Below are 21,000 nucleotides of genomic sequence, written 5' to 3'. Positions count from 1 at the left end.
GGGAGCCTAGCCGGTTTGGATGTTCACCTTTCTAGACCTGGATGGAGGGAGGAAGACCTCGGACTGCCCACAGGGCAGAAAACCCTGACTGCTCTTTGGACTGGAGAGGGAGTGGGAGGGGAGTAGGGTGTAGGGAGTGGGGGAGGGGGAGGGAAAAGGGAGGCAGGGAGGAGGCAGAAATTTTTAATTAAAAAATTTAATAAAAAAAAGAAAGAAAAAAGGAAAAGGAAAAGAAAAAATGAATCTGTAATCTGTGAAAGGGGAGAGGGGAGGATGGAAAGGAGATAGGGAAAATGTATAGCTCAATTAAAAACAATAAAGTAGAAATAAAAGAAATACTTCATTTTAATCTCCTGCTTCTATCCTTCCCTTCTTTCTCTTCCATTGTTAAGGATTTGGAGCTTTCTGTTTTCTGATTGTAGAGAGAAAGTAGCATTTCTAAACCACAAATGTCCTCCGAATCCTCCAATCCAGGAGCCACTGTGGGGACAGGATTGCCCTGAGCAGCAGAAATTCAAGGCTTAGACGCTGACATGTTCAGTGCACAAGATCAATAGATTTCACCTTTCAGAAAATCATGTTGAAAATTGGTTGCTTTACAGAAGCATTAGGAGACGGGAACTAGTGGGGAGCGGGGGTAGAGCCCCCATGAACATCTTTATACCTCTTTGGGTGGTTCCTCCCTCTTGTGGGGATTGGATTGGTTATCAGAAGAGGAGAGAGGTTTACCATAACATAAGGCTGACTTCCATGCCCTTTCAAACAATCTCATGCTTCCTTTATTCTGTTATGGGTCGATGCAGCAGGAGGCTCTTTCCAGTTGTGACCATCTCATCTTGAACTTCTCAGATGCTACAACTATGAGCTAATACCTCCGCTTATTTTCTTTCTCTTTGTGTGCATGCATATATGGTGGTGAAAAAGTGTGTGTGCATGTGTGTGTGCGCGTGCACGCATGTGCGTACCTGTGAATATTCATGGAGGCCATGGGAGAATGTCTAATGCCTTTCTTTATCACTCTCTGTTACTCCCTTGAGACATGGTCTCTTACTAAACCTACCGCTTGCTATTTTTTTTTTCTTTTTAGCGAGGCTGGCTGCCAGCAAACCCTGGTAATCCTCCTGCCTCCACATCTGACAGTGCTGGGGTTAAAAGTGTCCGAGCATCCGCACCTGGCCTTTGGTGGAGGTGCTGGGATCCACACTCAGGTTCTCATGTTTGTTCAGTATGTACTCTTACCCCCCCGAGTCACCCCTCAAGCCGCAGCTATAGCTTTACTTCATAGGTTTCCCATCTTAGGAATCACATAGCAGCAACAGAAAACTGGCTAAGACAGTAGAATCTAAGGAAGACAAATCTGCATTTGGATGATAGGCTGCATGACTTCGCAATCTCAGATTATCTCTTCTATGCCTTAAAAGGAAAATACCATTTTCTCAATGTTAGAGTTGAGGATGCATTTTAAAAACTTATTAGTTTATTTTGTGATCTCTTAGGATATGAGAAGTCTCAGACTTACACCTGCCGCTTCCGGTGTGTAAGAATTAGACCCCCCTTTCTCATGACCACTTCACTGAGGATGGAGACAAGACCATTTTTACACACATGCAAAGAAGAAACAGGGTTGATGCTGCAGAGAGGGTCTGTGGCACTTTAACACAAAGCCAAGGAGACCAGAGGCTCAGTCTGCTATTACGGAGTGCTGGACAGTATAGCAGACCAATACAGCAACAGAGCAAAGATGTTTTTGCTCTTCTTGCTGCCCCTTTATACCATCAAATTTTCTACATACCCCACAAATTATTTCTCTCTCAGCAGCAGAAGAGCAATAACACTAGTACAATGAACATTAAAAGTCCTCCGCATTTTCCTGTCTACCTCTCTCTTTGTTTTGGGAATCTCTAGATTGTCAACATCTAAAGTGAAACCGAGAAGCTCCCAAGATTTCCATAGCTAAAGATATGATGTGATCCTGGTTTCCCCTATAGTCACATTGAAAGACCCTCAGAGAGGACCTTTCCTCTCTGATGAAGACCCCAGAACCAGGACACTCCGAGACCAGGCCACAGGATGCAATTAGCAAGAGGTTTATTGAGTAAACACAGGTACCTGCGGGCAGCAAGTCTTTCGGAGGACTTGCGCGCCTGCCAACTGGAGGACGGGCTTTTTATAGGGAAGAGCAAAAAGCAAGTTTACAGAAGCAAAAGCGTGGTTATCGATCGACCGGAATGAGGCGGGGGCATGAATGGTTTCCCCTCTTAGCATGGGTGTCAGCAAGAAGCAAGTTTACAGAAGCAAAAGCGTGGTTATCGGAATGCGGCGGGGGGCATGAAAGGTTTCCTCTCTCAGCATGGATGCCTGGCAACAGTCATCCTGTTCCTATCTTATAACTAACCTGCTTTGTTGACATCCTATCTTATTGACATCTTGCCTTGCAGTCTTCCTATCTCTATCTCCTGTTCTCTCAGGCACCTGGGATGTTCTTACGGGAGCAGGCTGGCTGCTGATCCGGGGATTTGTTTAAAACAAACAGGACGTTCCCCCGGGAGCATGCTAGCTGCGGGTTTTGAGGAGGGGGTCTGTGGGGTCTTTCATTTCCCCCTTTTTCTTTTTATTATTGAGTTAAATCTTTTACTCAAAGCAATTACAGAACCTCGGTATCTTGTTGTGGTAACATGTGATACTGATGGGTCAGTACTAGGGCCTGAATGACTGACAGCCTGTCTTTTATAAACTGGACCAGGCGGTTTAAGATGCAGGGCCCAAACAGGAGAATCAGAAGGAGGATAATCAAGGGACCCATCAAAGAAGACAATAGAGTTGTAAACCAGGGAGACTTATTAACCCATCCGTCGAACCATCCTTGTTGTGATTCGAACAGCTTTGTCTCTGTCTTAACCTCTCTCTAAGCTTGGTCATGGATCTTCTAACCAATCCAGTATGGTCAGCATAAAAGTAACATTTTCCCCTGAGTGTAGCACAAAGACTCCCTTTCTTTAAAAGCAACAGGTCCAGGCCCCTCCTGTTATGGAGCACCACCTCTGAAAGATTTGCTCAGACAATAGCCATATGAAAACTAGTACAACTGATGGGACAAAATAACTTATACTTTACAGAGCAGTATTGGGAGAAGATAGTAGAACATCTCTAGGGTGTACATAGCTCTTAACAAAATTATCTGAATGAGGCTTGAAAGTAACTACATGGTAGACATTGTGAACCACTGTAGACCCGAGAATAGCACCCAACACTATGGCAATAATAGTCTATTGACTACAAAGAGCTTAACTCAGCCCTAAGAAACACATGGATGCCTTCTCATAAGAGGCAAGTTCAGTATTATGAATACAAATCTCTTTTGCTGTAGACACCGGGAGTGTTGTTCCTCAACTCCAGAGAATGTGCAGGAGAAGTCAGTTTCGGTCCAGCTGGCACCACATGGCATCTACAGGTTTCCATTGCATCCTGTAGCATCAGCTTTATCCAAATGTACAGGGTTGTGTCCATTGTGAGAACTTTAACAAACAATGAGAGAAAATGCAATATAGAATGACAAATGTTTAAAACAAAACAAAAAGCCCTAAAGCCAGAGGACAGCGAATGAGGACATAAATATCTTTTTGAGACTGACTTACTCAGGCTTTACATTTGTAAGTACAGCATTAAAAAAAAATTTTAACATCCCATTGATATCTATTTTATCATATATTAAACCATATCTGTTTATCTTTTGAAAGCCATATCATTTCATAACCCCATAGATTAAAACAAGATTTTCCTGTAGAAAAACAAAACCTATCAAGAGGTAAGGAAGCTTTAGGTGTGTTTGCTTTTTCTCTGAAGTTATCTGCACAAAACGGTCTGATCTGGAAAAATCTCAAACTGTAAAAAAAACAATTCCTGTCAATAGGTCCCAGACACACAGTGGAGGAACAGAACAGAATTGCCTTTTGCTTCTGCTGTCTGATATTATGCTTCAAAAGACCCTAAAAAAAATGAGCAGAGCCCTGTGGGTTTCTGACTCTAGGAAAGAAGAGCCTAAAAGGTGATGTAAGCCCACCTTATAGCGGATGTGTCTGCCCTGTGTAAGCCTTGAGCTCAGGATTTCATCACCAGGGTCAGCCACTGTCAGCGGATACATGAGCAGCAGCTAACTAGCCAGGCAACAGAACTAGTGGCAGCGATTGCCGGGGTGTTTTGAACCCAGGACAGGACAGGAGGGAGGGAGGTCTGTCCAGTCATTTTTGCTGGTCTCCAGGGCCAATTATGTCAATTTGTTCTTTTAGAATCTTATTTATCCTATCTATCTGACCTGAGCTTTGGGGTTGGTAAGCTTAAGTTCCAATTGATCCCCAATGTCTTGGCCACACCCTAACTTACCTGGGCAACAAAGGCAGGTCTATTATGGGACATGATTATCTTGGGCATCCCAAACCTTAGGATGATTTTTTTTTTTTTTTATGATCTTCTTAGCCATTACATTGGATGTCTCAATCTTGGTCAATGTATGATGGCTGTCTTCTTTGGCAAATGTGTGGCCTCCTGGAGGCTCAAAATTTCAGCAGATGTCAACAGTCCTTTTTGTCTGTATATTGCTTTGAAGCATACCTGCTGTTAGTATAGACGTTCCCTCTGCCATCTGTAGAGCTTGTATCAAAGCCACAAGTTCAGCGTTCCGGTCGGGCCGCCATCCCTGAAGGGAGGTTACTGGCCCAGATCATTTGCTTCCTGTCCACCAATGTTGCCCCCGCCTTCCGCTTACCTTCAGTCTTGTGTACCTGCTTAGCTCGGACCGCCAGCCTTGTGCCCCTGGCAAGCTTTGCCCTCATTTTCGGCTCTGCCTGGCACAGCTTAGCCTGCCATTTTGCCATTCGCCTGTCCTTTATGCAGATGCTGGTAGGATCCTTAGTCCATCGACGTCAGCCCAGCACAGGAGCAGTAGTCTGGCACAGGAGGGCACCTGTGGTAGCATGGTGACTGCTGTATCACAGTCTGACATGGGTGAGGGGAGCAAGACTGTAGAGTGAGCAGTCAGGGCTCATGCAGGCTTTAGAGCAAGCACAGCACCAAGGCAGTTGCTAGGAGGTGAGGATTTCTTCAGCGGTGACGGCAGGGAGAGGTGGTCATCCCGGTGAGGAGGGCGTGGTAGAGGCAGAGGCAGACAAGCAGCCTGCGTCTCCTGCAGAACTGAAAACAGCAGCGAAAGCAAAAGTCCCTCCTTTGGTCAACAAAAGGCTTGTTCATACATTCAGAAGTGACCAGGGAGGAACGAGTTATTTATTTGTCTTTTTCCCAAATTTCTAGTTCGTAAGGTGTCCAGTTTGTATTCTTTACTCAGTTCCAGTGTTCCTCTTCATTTGTCTTTGATCTTCTGTTGCCCAGGCTCCTAATCTGTCTGAGTCCTATCTTTCTTTTGCTTCCCGCCTCTCTCTCTTTCGCTTCCCTTTCTCTGTCCCTCGTTTAACATTTTTTTTTTGTCTCTCCAAATTTTACTAGGTATAATCTTGTGACCTATCTACTTGCTGTAACTTTTTCTTATATCTGATGTTGCCTGTCCTATGTAGGCCATGGCTACTGCTGTCTGCTGACCTCCAGAGGTTGGGTAAAATGCCTGTAAACTTTTATTAATCATTTAAGGAGCATAGATTGTAACTGGTCCCTGGAGAACCTCTCTTACCTTGGCCGAATTAGTGGGGTGCCTTGCAGCCCCCCCCCTGAGATTTGCCATGAGCCCAGCATTTTGACTGTCAGTTTCTCCCTTTAAGAATTAATTAGACATTATCATGTAGAAGAATGAAGATAGATCCATATTTATCTCTATGCACAAAACTGAAATCCAAACAAATTAAAGACCTTAACATAAAACCAACAATATTGAACTTTTTATAGAAGGAAAAAATGTTTAAAATTCATTTTCAAACACAGCCTCAGTGGCATAGACATTGAGAGAAACAATCAATAAATAAGATTTTTAAAACTGAGACGCTTTTTATATAGCAAAGGATATAATCAACGGAATGTAATATCAACCTGTAGAATGGGGAGGTATCATGAGACATATAAGGAACTTAGGAACTTAATCCTCATAAAAACAAATATTTCAGTACAATTATGTCACAGACCAAAACTGTAAATTCTCAACAAATGAACTTGAAATGACTGAAAGATATTTAAAATTTGCTTAAATATAACATCCTTAATCATCAGGGAAATGCAAATTAAACAATTCTGAGATTTTATCTTATTCCTGTAAAACTGACCAAGATTAAAAATATCATTTGACAATTTATGCTTACAGCTACTTTGAACATTAGCATGGTGGATTTTCAGAATTAGATAACATATTACCTTAAAAACTTAGCGACATCCTTTATATTATCATTGACAGAATCTGAAAACAACCCAAAATGCACCTTTTTTATATTAATAATAAATGAGAATCTTTGCCATGTTTTTTTTTTAAATAGCCATAAACATTATAAAGAGTCAAAAGGGCCATTTTAACTCAACCTCATCATTCAGTAACACCCCCTTTGCCATTGTAGTGGGGTGAGAGGCTTTAGCAGATCTTTGCCTTGTGGGGCAACTCGGGGCCCCCACCTTATCACAAGCATTGTGAGCAGACAAGTGTTAAATTCAGATCTAAACATGGGCTGGCTTAGAAGCTCAGCTGGGCTGTTCATATGGCCTTGGCCCTGTGCCAGGCCTTTTACAGCAATAGTTCTTGAAGACAGTGTAGTCCTGCATCCATCTAAACAGAGCTGGGAATTTACTTTCCTCTGGACACACTGCATAGTAAGAAATATAGAAACCAACAATCTGTAGGTTTTTTTATAAGCATATTATTTAAAGTGACTTAATTTAATTTTCCCAATTTTTAAACCAGAGGCTTTTACCTGGATGCAGCACATGATGACTGGTATAGAGCATCCCCGGAAGACAGATGTTATCAGGGCTGGTAGGCCCTTTTAATGTCAGCTTACTCCATTACCTGCCACTCCTGAATCCACATTCACCATTTACCAACAGCCACAGGGATATTTACTTGCAATCTCTTGCCCTACTGCCAAAATGGAAAGGTCCAGGTTCTTTAGGGGACCTTTGCTTTTTAATAGGGTATCCGACCCCAGAGAAATAACCTACTGTAGGCTCCCAGGCTTACTGGGTCCTGTGGGGAGGAATTAGCACCAGCTTGGACCCAACTGGCTGGCATGTGTCTCCACAGGAGGCCTTAGTTCTGTGACCCTGGCGTTAGCACCAGCTACTTCCCCTGGGCAAGGGCCACAGATCTTTGGCACAAGGTTTTACATGGCATTTGCAGATGGGGGCTGCCATTCAATCTCTAGCACCTTATTTTCCAGGGAAAACAAGCCTTCTCCACAGGGAACCCCACTGGGGATCCTCCCAGGACCTGGCTTCAGTCTCAGCTCTGTCCATAGTGAGCTCCTAGTTGTATAGCACAAGCTTCCCATACCCCACCTCAGTACTCACAGCAATCTAGCAGCTTTTCTCTGAATGGGATTCCAGAGGCCCCAGGAGGAATTCCCTCCAGGGAACTTGTGAGGTCAGGATTGGTCCACCGTCTGGAAGCCTCAACTCAGTTCCTCTTTAGCCCTCACACTGCCAGTAGCAGCTGTGAAGACCTTTGCACTGGCTGTAGGGGGAGGGAACACCTTGGACTGTCTAAGGCAGCCCTCCTCCCCCAGTCCTCCCCTGCGGTGCTGGTGGACTTCAGGTCAGCAAGAGAGGATGTCACTCTCAGCACAGGGATTTCAGGGGGTGCCCACAGCTGCCCCCTTCTCTGACTTGGGCCAGGGTTGCTGCCATGCCCTGCCCTGCGTCCTGCTGAGAAGTTTGCTCAGAGGCTGGTTGCCCGCCTAGGCCTGGCTCCAGGCTGTGCCGCAGGAGATCACAGCCCTGCTCCCTCCCCCCTTGCAACAGCAAGCAGGGCAGTTCAGCAGCACAGCCTAGAGAAGTAAAGGAGGGGCAGACTGTCAGCGTTCCTTTTGGATTTTCATAGAGTTGGGGTCAAAGAGGTGGTTATTTACTGCCCCATGGTACCAGATTTAGACTCGAGTACAAACAGATATACAAAACAAAGAACATATTAAGCACAAAAATACACAGACAATACAGATGCGCCGGCGCGGATTCGGCGCAATGCCGAATTTCAGACGGAGACAATGGGAGTCCAGACCTCCCTTCTCCAACCAGATCCACGTATCTTTCCGACACGGGTTGAGCCCCGAAGGCTCCAGACGCCCCTGGAACGTCTTCCAAAAGGCTGCGAGGGAAAGTCCGAACTCGTCAGTTCCTTTCTACCTCGCCAGATTCAGAGCACTCAGATCTGAGCGTACAGAGCTTAACAAAGAACACAAATGACACAGACACAGACTAACGAATGGGTGCTGGCCAGCTTACCTCCCGGTGGTGGGTCGGTAGCTCCTGGGTGAAGGTCTTCAATTCCCGGCCAACGCACCAAATGAAAGACCCTCAGAGAGGACCTTTCCTCTCTGATGAAGACCCCAGAACCAGGACACTCCGAGACCAGGCCACAGGATGCAATTAGCAAGAGGTTTATTGAGTAAACACAGGTACCTGCGGGCAGCAAGTCTTTCGGAGGACTTGCGCGCCTGCCAACTGGAGGACGGGCTTTTTATAGGGAAGAGCAAAAAGCAAGTTTACAGAAGCAAAAGCGTGGTTATCGATCGACCGGAATGAGGCGGGGGCATGAATGGTTTCCCCTCTTAGCATGGGTGTCAGCAAGAAGCAAGTTTACAGAAGCAAAAGCGTGGTTATCGGAATGCGGCGGGGGGCATGAAAGGTTTCCTCTCTCAGCATGGATGCCTGGCAACAGTCATCCTGTTCCTATCTTATAACTAACCTGCTTTGTTGACATCCTATCTTATTGACATCTTGCCTTGCAGTCTTCCTATCTCTATCTCCTGTTCTCTCAGGCACCTGGGATGTTCTTACGGGAGCAGGCTGGCTGCTGATCCGGGGATTTGTTTAAAACAAACAGGACGTTCCCCCGGGAGCATGCTAGCTGCGGGTTTTGAGGAGGGGGTCTGTGGGGTCTTTCAACATATGTAAATGTGTGTGTGTGTGTGTGTGGTGATGATATGCATGTGTGTGTGTGTGTGTGTGTGTGGTGATGATATGCATGTGTGTGTGTGTGTTCCTCAGGAACCCTCTACCTTTTTGTGAGAAAGACTTTCTCACTGGTTTGGACTTACCAGTTCAACCACAGCAGCTATCTAGCAAGCACTAGGGAGGGGGTCTACCTGCATCTTACCGGCTCCTCTTCCTTAGTCCTGCAATTACAAGAATGTGTCACAGCACCTGGCATCTTTTTACATGGGGCTTGTGGATTGAGCTCAGGTCCTTATGTTTTCAGGCAAGACTTTAACAACTGAACTATCCTTTTTTAGACCATGTATAAAATTTTAAAGTCTAATTTATCTGAACCCATTTCCCTAGCAGTCAAATTAATCTCATAAGCCCCTCTTAACAATTTACTAACTATTCCACATAATGATGTTACCTTCTTGGTGGAGTCTGGCATAAAATACGTATTCTCTACACGTGAGTTTCCGTTCTGCAGGGTCCCCTTGTTTTAGTCGCGTCTGCGCCAGCACAGACATAGCCCCTGGTTCTGTGACTTGGCCGCTTGAAATGAAATTCAAGGCACTTCCCAGGGTGATTGCATTGGTCTGACGGTCATTCACCTGTCTGAGTGGCCACAGTCAGACTGAGATGTGCTCTGGCCTTCGGCTGGTGACATTTGGACCTGTCTCCCTGTCTATCTGCTCCCAGATACTGTGCTTGCAGATGCCAATCACCGCTCCCTGAGGCTGATCGGCATGCTGGGACATGTGCCCGCAGTCTCCCTAGACAGACTAGGAAAGATTGAGTTGACCCAACATCATCTGTCTGGCTGGATGCTCATTTTTCTTCTGCTGCCTTTCTTGTTCCTGCCCACTGCTTCCTATGTGTCTCGGGACACGTTGTCCCAGCGTGATCTTTGTACTTTCTTGGCTTCCTCAAGGCACTTCTAAATGTCAGTCCTGACCTTAGCTCCAGTCACAGTGATGCATGCTCCTGTATCCTTCCATCTGGACACCATCCATTCCTTGTTTCTCTTCTTTTCGTCCTGTATGTAAACAGCTATCCAGGACACACTATGGGCCCCATTTATAGATATTTCTGGGCACAATTCTCCACAGTCAGGGTTGCTTCTTTTATCCAGAAGGAGTCATTAGTTGTAGGGACGTGTTTTGGGGGTGAGCTGGGGAGTTGTCTATTGTTATGCTTTTTTTTAATGTCTAGACCTGTCACTCAAGTTTATAATAAGCCAAGCACTCCTTTCCCTTACAGGAACTACAGCATATTCACGCTTCTGTGGTTCATGCCTTGCCTGCATCTAGGCTGAGCCTACGCACTACCAGCTGGAGAGCCAGACTTCTGTTGCCTGGCTCTTCATGTCTCAACTGCTTTTTGTTCAAGCCTGGAGGAAGGGTCCTGCCATAAAGGGTCACTCCAGAATGTTCCCTTCATGTTCTCTGCCCTGAGACTTTCAACACTGAACTGAGAATTTTAAGACAGGACAGCTTTGTAACTATGGTCTAGACCGTGTGTCCGCCCATCTATCTCAAAGGTTTCCCTTCTTGGTGGCACATTAAAAAACAGGTCCATCTCTGCCACTTACTTTGTGATGCCCTGTGTTAAATGGTTTGGGGGATTTTGGAGCTCTTTCCCAGGCCTCCTAAGAAACTTCTTGCAAAGGAAACCTGCAAACCTTCCTGGGTATTCTAGGTTTCTAGAGATGCTTATTCAAATGAGACTCCCTGGTGACTCTATGTCTCTGTAAGAAGGAGGGGCTTCTTTTCACAGTAATCAACATCTCATCTTAATTGCTTTTGTTTATGGTTCAATAAGTGCATCATTTTGGCAACACCAGCTCACAGCAATATCTTAAATTACCCAAGGCTGCCCATTTTCATTTATGAACTCAGCCTTGTGTCTGATGAGCACTTAGGTTTTTTAACTATTTATTTCCTCTTGCCTGACAGGGAATGAGGGATAGAAAGCTGGTGGAAACAATTAAGTAGGGGGCGCACTGGGGAGCAGAGAATCATAAAAGAAGTGTATGGAATGCAAGGCCAATACAAAAGCAATGAGTTTTTAATATACAGTGTGTACAATGCATCCGTATTCCTCATAAGATTAATTATTGTTGAATCTGCTGTTTCTCAATTTTCCACCTCAGCTCAGATAAAGAACAAATCTGGAGCAATTCAGAAGAAGAAAAAAAAATGCTACAATAATGGTAAGTGTGGCTATAGTTTTTTAAAAAAAGCTATCTACTAAATTGTTATTTAACATATTTCCCTTCCCAGGAACTGGGTGGGGTGTTAGGGACAGTGCTGACTATGGATATAATCTGAGAAGAGACTGTGAATTTTTACTCTTGATTTTAATAATTATTTTGCCTTAAAACAATTCCAGTTGTCTTTATGTAGACAGAAGAGAAGTAGGAAATAGAGAGCCACTGGGAATCCACAGACGTCAAAGACACTTTGCCATTCATCACCGCCATTCATCACCCCCATGAAACTGCTCATGCTACTGTAATTCTCCATGCCTTGATTTCCCTGTCTGTCTAAGGTGGGGATCCCCCTCCCTGACCCCTGTCCCACAGCTGACCACTTATCATCTTGAGTTTATTATTACATTGACTGTTCTCTGTTCCAGAGGTAGGTGGCTGAAGTTGGTGATACCGGGTTCTTGGTCTGTTTCTTATTCAAGAATGAAACAGAAGCTCACACAGATTGTCAATTAGCCCGAGGAAATCTTCTTTAAAGGAAAGCAATACAAAAGATCAGAAGGCATTGCAAGGGAGCAGTGGGCCACAGGAGCGAAGATACTTAAGGGCTCTTGGTCTTTGCCTCGGGCTTCTTATTAGAGAGTCTAAAGGAGGAAGGGGTCGGTTGCCAAGAGGATTTATTTTGGGTCATATAATCATCTTTTCACTTTGCATATTCCTTTCATATTATTTCATATTATGCCTAGTTATATGTAGGCATTAGGTGGTGAGTAGGGGTGTCTGGCTCCTTAGAAGTTCCCTTGAGGATCCAGTTTTACCTTATGTTTTATGTACCCCAAATCAGTTCAGGTTGGATTGATCTCCTGTCTTCCCTACACAATATACGCAGTGAGTGATTGGATGGAATCTAAGCTTGATAGCTGTCAAGCAGAGGAGAAACTTATCTCCTGGTGCAGCTTGAAGCAGGTGGGAGTCCGGTCAAGAGGCTGCTAGTGGGATGCTCAGAGGGATGAGCTTGAAAAGCTCAAGGCGAGGGGAGTCCCAGATCCTTAAGCTGTCCTTAATGTTTGCCTGTCTCGGTTACATTTAATTATGGAAGAATACTAGCTAGTTATTGCTGAGGAATAAAATTACAACCGTGATAGCCTCTGTAATATCAGTTTCTATGATGGAAATTTTGTGCGAACATTAACTGAGTCCTTTTTTTCCCCCCGGGTCAAACAGGGAACACTCAAGCTACTCAAAGGGGCCATGTCTCACCTGATGTGGAATTGGGGAAGCATATGCCTCCAAGCTTCCAAGGTCCTGAAGTAGTTGGCAGAACTCAGTTCCTTGTAGTCTGTTGGTCTGAGAGTTGCAGGTTCTTGCTGGCGGAGAGTGGGAGGCATGGTCAGGTCCTACACACGTATGGAGCAGAAAATGCCTGTGCTCTGTGGGATGTGGGCCTCCTCACCTTCACTGAGGTCTTCATTAAGACAGGCAAAAAAAAAAAAAAAAGAGAGAGAGGCCACTGAGAGAGATGGGCATGGCAGTCTTACATAATGCAACCGTGGGAGAGATGTCTCGCCCCTTTCCCTGTATTCTAATGTTTAAAAACACAGCCCTGATTGTACCCCCACTGAGGGGTCACACACAGTATGAATACCAGGAGTCTGGGACCATCCGAACCACCCTAAAATCCGTCCACTACCAAAGGAAAACACACTAGTTTGTTTTGCTTTGCTGTGTAGTTTTAGCAAAAAGTAGTGCAAACCATCAACTGCCGTGAAATTCTTCCCTCAACTCATGATCAATATTATCTTGAAGTCTCTGTTCCTTGTTCGATTTCATACATGCACGCCATTCCCATAAGCAGGTATCATGAAGTGCAGTTATTCCTTCTCTCATAGTTCCCGAGTCTTGGAACACAGAACGAAGGAGTCCTCGAGGCCATGCCTTCTCCGAGGCCGGAGAAAAGAGCTCTTCTTTGCCTCTTTGCCCCTGGTTTTCTCGACAGCCCTGACCCTTAGCTTGAAGCTGTCACTCCAGCATCTGCGGCAAATGCCACATGGATTTTCCCCTCTTGTGTTATAGACGGAAATCATCAGGCTTAGGATCTACCAAATCCCATATGGTCTCCTTTTTAATGATCGCGTCTGCAGAGACTGTTTCCCAGTAAGGTCACAGAGATGCTGGCTAGACATGGCATTTTTGTAGGCACCGTTCATCGCGCTATTGCTGTGACTTTTTCATTTGGCCTTTGCAACCTTACTCTAAATGAAATATGCAAACCACCCTTTCTACCTTCCCACCATGAACGATGAGCCAGGGAAGCAGTCCAGAATCCCCACGCTTCATTAGCCAGAGGACCAGGGCTGGCACTCGGTCTCTTCCCGGTGCAAGTTCCTCAGCCCTAAAATGCTGACCATGCTGATAATGATACTGATCATTTGATATTGTTAGAGAACTGAGTGAGACACGTAGTATGCAGAAGTCTTCGACCAGTTTCCGGTGCACAGCAAGCACTCTACAGAGGCACGAGTCATTGCCTAAATCTCCTTTGATCCTCCCTCTGCCACCTGCTCTCTGTTATTAGTAAATTCTGTGCCTGGTGCTTGGTTTTCAAATTGTATGTAAAGTCATTGATTAATAATTTCAGCTATAGTCAAATCAATTATGAAGATGAAATGGAGACAGTTATCTATAATAGGTACCACATATGTTTACACAGCTCATGATAATTAAAGTAGAAATTAAAGTTGATTGCAATTATATGTTAACTTCATTATTTAAAGCATATAATATGTGAGAAGCATTTTATTGTTTAGCTCAGTCTATTTATATCTATAGTATTTGAATATCTCTGCTTTTTATAACTGTAAGAATAATTTAGAATAATGTATAGATGCCATATACCTTTGCTTATCTACCTATCTTTTTCAGCTATGCCGTTTATTTTTTTCCTCTTTGGCTTCTCTGTTTACTTGATGTGATAGGATTCTGATTTAGTCATCTGTATTTTGGTGGGCGGCTAACTCTAAGCATGGTAATTGCGTAGGAAAACAGCTATCCTTTGTACTCTTTATTATCACTGCGCTCACAATGCTAGGTCATAGTTGAACACTTATTCTCAGCTGGTTTCTATTATTGACACCTGGTATGCATCAGCTCACTTAATCTCTGTGAAGTGGGTGACCTTTCCCTGATGAGATAACAGGAGGCGCTGAGAGCTGAAGTAATTTGTGCGAGGGTCCAGAGCTTCTATATGGGCACAGGTGGCATTTGAGCAGACCAGGGCTTCAGCATTCTTGTCAGAGCCAGCGAGCTCTCTGGCCTCTTGCATCCACAAACTCTCGGCAGAATTGCTACACTCTACGTGGATCCAGTGATTGACCTTACTGGGGCATGGAGGGAAGGAAGGACAGGCACAGGGTACAGACACAGAATAGCTAGGACTGAGGGATCGGGATCTCTGATGGAGAAGACACGGTGTGACAGGGCAAGACAGAGCAGAAGTTCCTCCATCTTGTATTCTTGCTGAGGCCATTGTAGCTTTTATTAGAATTTGATCTCTGTGACAGGAAGTCCCTTGAAAAATCACCCAATTGCATTCTAGGAATCTGAAGTCAAGATGCCTTAGTTCGCTTATCTTAACTTCTGTTTAACTGTCTGCTTTTGCAACCCCCCACCCCAGCTAAGTGTTTATCTTAGTGTCTGTTGAACTACTTGTTTGCACAAAACTCTTCCTTGCAACAGTGGAGAGAGACACCAAGATGTGGTTTTGTGTAAAAACTTCTTACCCTGATGTGGGACATCCTTCTGTATGCTGTGACTATGTGGTACTTTTATAGATTGATACATAAAGCTGCTTTGTCCTATGGCAGGGCAGACTATAGCTAGGCAGAAGAGCCAAACTGAAGACAGGGAGAAAGAAGGAAGAGCCGAGAGAGATGCAAGCAGCCGCCAGGGAGGCAAGATGTGAGATAACAAGCCACGAGCCTCATGGTAAAATATAAACAAATAAAATGGGTTGATTTAAATGTAAGAGCTAGCCAGTAATAAGCCTTAGCCATCAGCCAAACAATTATACTTAATATGGAGTCTCTGAGTCTTGCTACACTTTGGTTCCAAACACCATAGAGCAGTCCCAGTTGGTTGGAATCAAGGTGTTCAATTGGCTGTAAACTATGTGGTGTTCTCTGGTGAACTTTTTGTAACAACAACACCCCATAAGTTCAGTGTGTTTACTATATACCATTGGACAGGGAATTGTGGTTGTTACATACAGCTGAACAAGGAGATTTATTAACACAACAATCAGGGCAAAGGCTTAGCTCTTCTCAGTAGGAGCAGTGTGTATAGGGGAGCAGTCCTCGGACATAAATATCTTGGAGGAGAAAACTATAGTGGATATTTTCAACAAACACCATCAACTTTCATGCTTGGACCAGAGAAAACTTTGCCATCCTTCTGAGCCTCACCCAGAGAAGACTTCGCCACTCCCATATGGGTGACATTGGGGTCTTTAACACATCTGTGCCCAGGCCAGCAACGCATTCAGTCTGGATTTCACATGCTCCCTCCGTGGAATCTTAGGTCTGGCAGCACACACACTGAAGGACACACAAAGCAGGTCTCTGAACTCGGGCTACCCTTTGCTCATGTCCAGCAAATGCTCTTTTGTCTTGTTTGTATCCAACCTCGGCCTCTCCAGGCATTACGTTTCACCAGGTGTCCTTTTACTTTTTCTTATCGATAGAGAGGAGAACACAAAACCAAACCACTCCACCTTCCTATTAAGAAGCTGCAGTGTCTTCTTCATACAAATTCGATGACAGAGGCTGATTTCCTCTTGAAGAGGTTATTTCTGGCACCTCTTGACTTCGTGTCCCCATTCCGACCGATTGCTTCCTGGCCACATGCTCGTCACCCGGAGATTTTAATTGATTGCCCTTCTGGGTTTACTTTCCATTTTTCCTTGGCTTTCCTGGGCTTCTCTTCTATTTTCCTTGGATTTCTTTTTCATTTGGCTGAAGTATATTCTCGATTTTATTATTGTTTAGCAGAAACTGCTCTTTGCCGAAACACTAATGTGCTTATATGTATGCTGAAATCTCTTTTCCATCAAACGGTAGAAGCTGATGTGAGTCTGATTACTGGCCCATTGAAGATAACGCCTTTCTCTTCCCTAGGCTTTCAGGATTTCCGCATAGTCTGTGCTACTTTGGACTCTTGCCAGATGTCACCGAGAGTTGTTCATCCTCTGTGACACTTGAAGTGAATCTGTCATTCTATAACCGCCTGAGTTTTATTTCTAAGGTATAAACCACGTCTAGGGTAGAATCTGGATAGTTTACATGATCGTGAATGCACTCGCTAGTTGATACTGTTTCAGAGTCGCTAGTTAAAGTAGGGATCTGGGATTTTCCCACTTAGGCAGTGGTGTAGGGCAGCCTTTAATAATATTGTAACCCGGACCTATGCTCGCCTGGGTTTCAATTTCTCCAGCAGAAGAACGGCACACAGTGTAAAGCGGTGTCGTTATTTCTGAGCTCCGTATTTTTATGGTCATATGCAACCTTATTTGTAGGAACTCGCCTGGGTCATCTACCTGTTGGAAAGAGCTAATCTGTCAAGGAGCTACAAGCTCTGCAAGGCTCCGTGACCTTCAGCAGACCAAGTCACTTGCCGTGACAGAGCGGAGGAAGTGTTTGTCCTTGGGTTCCGTTTTGGCTGAATCTTTCTGTCATATTACCTGCTTCTCGGTCCCTGAAGGTGGATGTCTGTCCAGGATAAAGCCATCTGTTTTAATTCCCTCCTCCGTGGTCTCCTTTTCCTATTTCGGCTGCTGACTTAAGTCTGAAGCCCGGCTCGTGCGCGCGCTGTCTCTGAATGGCAGCATCTGCCCAACCACTCTACAAATCATTATTAATAGCAAAGATAGTGATGGTGGTGCTAAATAGCACCCAGGTAAAAATTTCTATTACAAAATGTTTTCAGAAATTGTACCTCTGGGCTGCTGGTTTATCCAGGAAGCACAGAAACTGATTTAGAAGGATGACTGTTCTATCCAAAACGTGTTTGCTTTTCCGGGTTGAATTCATTTGTTTGATTGAAAATTTCATAAGGAAGCTATGCGTTCCAGAGGGCAGGGATTGGGGAAGCAAGCAGAGTTCTGAGCCTGTTAATAACCCAAATGTTTGGAAGTATTGGGTAGACTGTCGGCCTATTCCAGAAAAGCAAGGTCAGGAAGACCTCTCAGATTTAACACCTAAAGGAGAATAATCGTGTTCACCTTTCTTGGAGCACTGCTGTGAAATTACGAGGCCACCTAATGGAGAACGGCCTGGTTTGCTTCTGTTGCTGTGAGAAACACTATTACCAAGAGCACACAGGGAACAAAGGATTTTGCTTTCCCTGCAGGTTAGAGCTTATCATTGAGCCAAGCTCAGGAAGAAACTCAAGAGAGGAGCTTGACGCAGAAGCCGTGAAGGAACAGGGCTCACTAGCTTGGTCTCTTGTTCTACCACATCATGGCCAAAGCAACTTTGGGAGGAAATGGTTTGTTTGGATTGTACTTTCAGATCATAATTCATCGCCAAGGGAAGTCAGAGCAGCAGTTTTGAATTGAAGCAGAAAACACAGAGCAATGGTTTCCAGTGACTAGCTTAGCCAGCTTTCGTACGTAGTTCCAGATCTTCTGCCCAGGAACGGGACTTTTCACGTGGTCTGGACCCTCTTACAGCAGTTAGCAACCAAGGAAATTTCCCACAGACATGCTTACAGGGCCATCTGGTATAGACAACCCCCCACTGGAGACTCCTTCCAGGGCCCTGTCATGTTGACAAGGCTGACTGGGACAGAGAGATTTCTGGGTTCATGTCCTGTTCTATTCTGGACAAGCAGGATTTACTATTTTGTGGTCTTCCTTATCTGTAAAATGAAGCTTTATGTTCTGCCTCACAAGGTTGTTGTCAGAACTTACCAGCTTCTGTGGAGCACATGGTGTTAGCATTCCAAAATGGAAGGCATTATTGTTGTTGTTACTTTGATTAAAATTGTTATAATGTTGTACAACAGACACTGTAGCCCTTCCTAAGTACACATGGAAGATTGGTTTCAGGACCTCCCATATATAACAAAATTTGTGGATGCTCAATTTCATTCAATAAATGGTATTTGCATCCCACGTACACAAATCCCCCCCATATATTTGAAGTCTTCTCCAGATTATGTGTAGTAAATAAAGCAAAAATGTAAACGCTACTTTATATATAACCATGTTGTTCAGAGAATGACAAGGAGGAAAATCTGCCTAGGTTCAACACTGACACAAATTTGTCTTCAAATATTTTCTTTCTGCTCTTGGCTACATCCTGAGATGGAGAGGCTCTGAATATACAGAGGGCCAAGTGATTACAGAGGCTAGAAATCCTAAGGTCTACAACTGGCAAGTTGGAGTCCCAAGAGAGCTGATTATGTAGTTCTGATCAGAGTCAGAGTGCCAGAGAGCTGTGTACGCCATGAAGTAAGTCTCAGTCAGAGGACGCAGAAGACTGATGGTCCAGCCCCTGGAGCCAGGCAGGTGCTCCCTCTTACTCAGCCCTTTTGTTCAACTCGGTCTTGAACTGATTGGATAAGGCCTGCCCACGTTAGGCAGGGCCATCCATTCTCTCTACAGAATAAGGTTTTTTTTTTAAATAGTTAAACTCGAATACATTTGTATAAAGCTTCTCATAAATGTTCAAATTTTTGTGACGTGAGCCTGGAATATCTAGAATTTGGAACCAGCATATTAGAATGCTTCCTAGAGGTGCCCTGGGTTCCTTAAATGGAGTAAAATAAAGTAAAGAACTTTAATGCAGGTGAATGTAGAGTTCTTGTTTCTTTTCATTTGGGATTGTGTTTGAAAATTCACTTCTGGGAATACCTTCTGTCTAGAATCACTCCTTCACATAGAAAAGTGGTGTTTTTTTGTATCATGCTCACTGGGTAATTTGCAGGTGGCCAATATGAAGACTACTGCTAGAAGTGTTCCAGAATATTCTGTAGCAGAGCATAACAACCTTATCTCTCACAATGTAGCAGGGCAGGATGTTTCTCCTTACCCTTCCTCGGCTCATCTAATTGATCTCCAAGGTCCTTCCATCTGCTCACCTGACATTTAGCCTTTCACTCATTGACTGAACAATTGCAATAATTATTCCCAAGTTGGTACTACTAGAATTTTCTTCTTCAAATAATACTAAGCCTTTAATCCCAGCACTCGGAAGGCAGAGGCGGGCGGATCTCTGTGAGTTCGAGACCAGCCTGGTCTACAGAGCTAGTTCCAGGACAGGCTCCAAAGCCACAGAGAAACCCTGTCTCGAAAAACCAAAAAATAAAAACAAAACAAAACACAAAAAAACCAAATACATACTACGTTGTTGCGCTTCACAACTCAAAGGTCTGTTGTGTCAACAAACTGTGAGTCAGCTTTCCAGTACTGTAACACGAACATGAGATAATTAGCTGAAAAAGAGGGAAAGCTTGTCTTGGCTCACAGTATCAGATGTTTTGCCCATGGTCTGTTGGCGCCATTGTGTTTGGACTGTGGTAAGGCATAACCGCATGATAGAAGCACATGACAGTGCAATCACCTCGTGGCTATAAGTGAAACACAGTGAGAAGATGGGGTGAGGTTGCGTGATCCCCTTGTTAGGGGTCATCTCCAATGCTCTGACTTCCTTCTATGAGAGCCAATCACTCAAGAGTCCCATCACTTCCCCATATTCCAGGGATCAAGACTCTTCCCACATGACCCCTTCAGGGACACTGACAACCTAAACTATAGAACGAGCCCAAATGGCGCAGCTCTGAGTTCCTTTTAGGGTCAGCATCACTGAGAAAGCTCCTGGCTTCTTCTTTAGGCACCTGTGCCACTTGGGGAACATCCTGTTTCAGTTTCAGTGCTTTCTTGGGATGGCACGACCTTTAAACATCTCTGCAATCATTTAATTTCTTCTTGTGGTTGAATACCAGCCTAGATCACCTCCATCCCTGGCAGCCCTGGTCCAATAGTTAAGAGCCCATGTTTTCCATCTTGTTCTGTCCCACTTTAGTTCTGAGAACTGGACTCACCACATTCTGCCTTGCTCTGTGCTTCTTAGGTTTGGTTCGGATAATGAGGCTGCTTCTTATGGCCCTCTGGTAAACTGTCCCCGTCCTCATCAACAAAGAGCATATGTCAGAAGTGTCTCTTGTCAAGAACACGCCACCCAATTAGAGTAAATGGACTTCATTTATTATTTGTGCTAATTATTTGAAAAGCAAAACCTGATAATAAGTTAAAATTAAAAACAGCTTTTATTCATGCAATTATACTCATCCTCCAGACAGTTGAATGTGGAAAATTTACTTCTCTTTTTACAAGAAGCCATTTAATTTTTTTTTTTAAAAAAAATAAACCACATCTCTGAAACATCATTTGGCTTCTGGCAGGTCCCCCGGCCTAGAGTTTGGTTCATTTTCTAAAATGGCTGAGGTAATGCAAACCCAGAGAGCTTCTGCCTCTGTCAGTCTAGTCAAGCTAAGACAATTGATGCCCTCTTGCCTCTGAATCAATGCCGCTTGCTAACTGATGTGGAGCACTCGTCTATTTATAAGGGACTTATAAGGGACTTTTCTCCCATGCGCCAGCCCTATCCTCCAGGCGA

This window comes from Microtus pennsylvanicus, chromosome 6 (genome assembly GCF_037038515.1).
Source record: "Microtus pennsylvanicus isolate mMicPen1 chromosome 6, mMicPen1.hap1, whole genome shotgun sequence".
NCBI lineage: Eukaryota > Metazoa > Chordata > Mammalia > Rodentia > Cricetidae > Microtus > Microtus pennsylvanicus.
Note: the sequence above shows the minus strand (reverse complement) of the source record.